The 4,380-nt window shown below is 35.9% G+C and overlaps 1 pseudogene; it reads right to left on the bottom strand.

The window, feature by feature from the left end:
• Window positions 1-2,919: 2,919 nt before the first annotated feature.
• Window positions 2,920-3,757, bottom strand: LOC101700317 (protein YIPF5 pseudogene; annotated as a pseudogene).
• Between the last annotated feature and the right edge of the window lie 623 nt (window positions 3,758-4,380).

Here is a 4,380-nt window from a genome sequence, read left to right as displayed (position 1 = left end):
CAAATGGAATTTCTAATTTTAGTTTTTTGAAAAATCTCCGTATTGATTTCCATAGTGGTCATACTAATTTACATTCCCACCAACAATGTGGGAACTGTTACATTCCGTCCTCACCCCCACCCCCCAGCACCACCAGCATTATTCTGTTTCTTGATAATGGCCATTCTTTCTGGGGTAAGGTGGAATCAGGATTGTTTTAATAAGCTTTTTTCTAATGACCGAGATGTTGAGCATTTCTTCGTGTATTTATTGGCCATTAGAACTTCTTTCTCCAAGAAGTGTGTACTCGATTCACTTGCCTATTCTTTCACTGGGTCTTTGGGTGGGGCTGTCTAGCTTTTTAAAGTTCTTTATATATTCTAGATGTTAGTCCTCTGTCTGAGGAATAGCTGACAAAAGTTTCCATTGTGTAGGTTGTCCTTTCACTCTGCTTGTTTCTTATGCTGTGCAAGAGCTTTTTAATTTGATATGATCCCATTTGTTGATTCTTGGTACTATTTCCAAGGTTTTGTTCAGAAAGTCCTTGCCTATACATATGAATTCAAGGATTTACCTATTTTATCTTCCAGCAGGTTAAATGCTTCTGTTTTCACATTTAGTTCTCCGATCCATTTTGATTTTATGATGGTGAGAGATATGGGTCTAGATCCAGTCTTCCGCATGTGGTTAGCCAGTTTTTCCAGCACCATTTATTAAAGAGGCTATCGTCCCTCCAGTGTGTTTTTGGCCCCTTTGTTAAGGATCAAATAGTTGAATGTACTTAAGAACTGGTTCTGCATCCTCTATTCCGTTCTTTGGATCCTCATGTCTGTTTTATGCTAGCACCACGTTGTTTTTATCACTGTTGCCTTGTAATATAATTCAAGTCTGGGATTGTGATACCTCCCACTTTGCTCTTGTCACCCAGGATTGCTTTTGCTATTCTGAGTTTCTTCTGGTTTAATATGAATTTTAGGATTATTTTCTCCAGTTCTCTGAAGAATGCTGTTAATATTTTAATTGGGAATTCATTAAATCTCTATATCAGTTTTGAAAGTATGGCATTTTGACTACATTGGTTCTGCCTATTCAGGAACAAGAGACATCTTTCCATTTTTCTGATGTCCTCTTTGATTTCTTTTTTCAGAGTAGAGATCTTTCACTTTCTTAGTTAGGTTAACTCCTAAATATTTAATTTTTCTTGGTTCTAGAAACTCTCCTGGTACTATTATAAATGTTATTTTTTCCCTAATATTTTTCTTAGTGGATTCATTATTGGAGCAGGAATGGTATTGATTCCTGTATGTTAAAATTGTATCCTGCCACATTGCTGAATTTGGTTATTAATTCTAGGAGTCTTTTGGTGGAATTTTTGGGTCTTCTATGTGGAGGATCGTGTCTTCTGCATTTAATAATAATTTGACTTCTTCCTTGCCTATACATAACACTTTTATTTCTTTTTCTTGCCTAATTGCTCTTGCTAATGTTTTGAATACTATGTCAACAAGAGTGGTGATAGTGTACATCCTTGTCTTATTCTTGATTTTAGAGAAGATTTCAGTTTTCCCCCATTTAATATGATGTTGGCAGTAGGTTTGTCATAAATGGCTTTTATCAGATTGAGATAAGGTCTTTTTATGCCTATTCTTTTTGGTGTTTTTAATCATGAGAGATGTCTTTTTTGGTTGGATCTTTGCCTAGTTTTGGAATCGGGGTCATGCTAGCTTCCAAGAATGACTGTGGGAGAACTCCTTCCTTTTCGATGACATTAAAGAGCTGAAGGAGTAGTTGTGTTAGATCTTCCCTGAAGTTTTTGAAGCATTCAGCTATGAATCCATCTGGACCTGGCCTTTCTTAGTTGGCAGGCTTTTTATTATTGCTTCAATTTCATTGCCTGTTATTGGCTTATTCGGGCTTTTAAATCTTGACTCAGTTTTGGTAATTCATCTGTATCTAGGAATCTATCCATTTCTTCTGAATTCTTCAATTCATTGGTGTATATATTTGCAAAGTAGTTGTTAAAAATCTTCTTGATTTTGGGCCGGGGATTTAGCTCAGTGGTTTTGCCACCTGCTTCGCAAGTGCAAGGACCCGAGTTTGATCCCTGGTACAAATAAAAACAAAAATCCTAATTTTGGCAGTGTCTATTATTTTTTAATTAATTGGGAAATTTTTAAATAATATTCATCAAATATACTTTACATTGATAACTGAAATACCAAAATTGTGAAATTTTAAATATTTCTCTCAAAAAAGGCTAGTGATTATCTTTTTCTTGGGAAAGGTGGAGACTCAACAAAGCATTAATGTGGCCAGTTCAGATCTAATGAACAGATATCTGAACAGCAGTTCACATTTCTCATCTACAATAAGGTAGACTGTGAACTTTTCAAAACTGAATTTTAGCAAAAGTTTCATGAGATAATTTACAGGAATGTCAAATCTTTGAACCGCAAACTCAAAACTCTGCATTGAGATTTTGTTTTTTTTGGCTTGAGTGTTCCTAACTTGAGAAAATAGACAATTTTCTTTCCTAATTCTTAGGAAAAACATTTCCACAATAAGTCTTGTGTCTACTTTACTATAACTGGGTTGTTTTTAAGAAAGATTACCAGCTTTGTGGTTGGTTTCCCACTTTTCCCACAGTTAATAAAGATCTATCAAAAACATCATAATATAATTTGTAAGGAAAAATGTTGTTTTGCAAAGGCAAACGCTTAAAGTTAGTCACACTACAGATAAATACAATATAGTATTCAAAAGTTCTATAAAAATGAACAAAAGACACGTGTTTACTTCCATTGCTCCAATGTCCATCATAAATCTGCATGAGAGTTGTGCTGCAGCAGTTCTCTGGTCAGATTTAAGAGTTCAAGGGCCCGGGATTTAGCTCAGTGGCACTGCGCCTGCCTCGAAAGCACAAGGTCCTGAGTTCGATCCCCAGTACCAAAAAAAAAAAAGTTCAAGGTCCTCTTTGTGTCTTTGGCCCACTGATGTCCACATTCCAGATAAATTCCATTCAAAAGGCAGAAATGAGGGCAAAAACTCCATATAACAAAGCACAAGGATATGCTACTAAAAGTTGCTGTCCTTCCTTGGCTAATGCAGAAATAAAAATCCTGGAAGCAGAAAAACTACACCATCCAATAATCCCATCAGTGAGAATGATTCCTAACATTTCTTGTAAAAAAAATATCACTGCAAAGCTGGAAAGTAAGATCATGGGAAGAAAACAATATCCAAGGACACTTGCCACACAACCAAATGAAACACCTGTCATATTCATTAAGTTTAATAAACAAAACATTTCTAGACATCCAATTGCACTGATCCCATATACATAGCCAAACTGGATTTTTCTAGCCGGTAACAATTTGGCTCTAAAATCAAGGCAAAAAACTATTGGTTCCACTGAATCAGCTTCATTAATGATACTGCCATCTGCTCCTTTTAATGGATGTAGTACTGTTGGTGTTTTTTGTCAGATGTGGTCAAAATTGATACCTAACTCTTCTAATAAATGTGGCTCAACCTCAAAGCTGTTTCCGTAGAATGTCTGAGGTATAGCTGGAGTGTATGCCTGAGTTGGCTGGAAAATTTGCCCAGTGTATGGCTGCTGTGGCTGCATCATGTCTGGAGGGATAAATCGGCCTTGCTGCAAGCAGTCATGGCTATAGGGTCCTCCACTTCCTCCATAATCATAGGATTGATGAGACTGGTCATCAATGCTGTAACTTGTCTGGTAGAAATCTGAGTTTACATTATCAAAACCTGACATCACAAAAGATCAAAGGCAGAAGGAGTAGTGGCAGCAGTGGCTATAGCACCAGCGGCACCAAATAACCCCTAAATTCAACTCCAAAACGTACACCAGCCTCTCACTACATATCACAGGACGAAAGAACTGCTCTTCAGTGTCTATTGTGATTTTGCTTTTTTAATTTCTAATTCCATTGATTTGGGTCTTTTCTTTTTCTTTCTTTCTTTTTTTTTTTTGGTAGTTTAGCTAAGGCTTTATCTATTCTGTTTATTCTTTCAAAGAACAAACTCTTCAATTCATTGATTCTGTATATTGTTTCTTTGGTCTCAATTTGATTGATTTTTTTTTTGCTCTGATTTTTATAATTTCCTTCCTTGTACTAACTTTGAGTTTGGATTGTTCTTGTTCTTCCAGGACTTTGAGGTGCATTGTTAGGTCATTTATTTGGACTCACTCTGTTTTTGTGATGTAGGCATTCAGAGGTATGAACTTCCCTTAGGATTGCTTTCATTGTGTCTCATAAGTTCCGATATGTTGTTATCATTTAGTTCTAGAAACTCTCTTATTTCTTCTGTAACTCATTGATTATTTAATAGTGCATTGTTTCGTTTCCATATGTTTGTACAATTTCTGTGCTTTCT

The sequence above is a fragment of the Heterocephalus glaber genome, unplaced genomic scaffold, assembly GCF_053883595.1.
Source record: "Heterocephalus glaber isolate CG9 unplaced genomic scaffold, H.glaber_assembly_v1.0 deba00001719, whole genome shotgun sequence".
NCBI classification, from domain to species: domain Eukaryota; kingdom Metazoa; phylum Chordata; class Mammalia; order Rodentia; family Bathyergidae; genus Heterocephalus; species Heterocephalus glaber.
The sequence above is the reverse complement of the archived record's forward strand: the minus strand, read 5'-3'. Positions and strand labels throughout refer to the sequence as shown.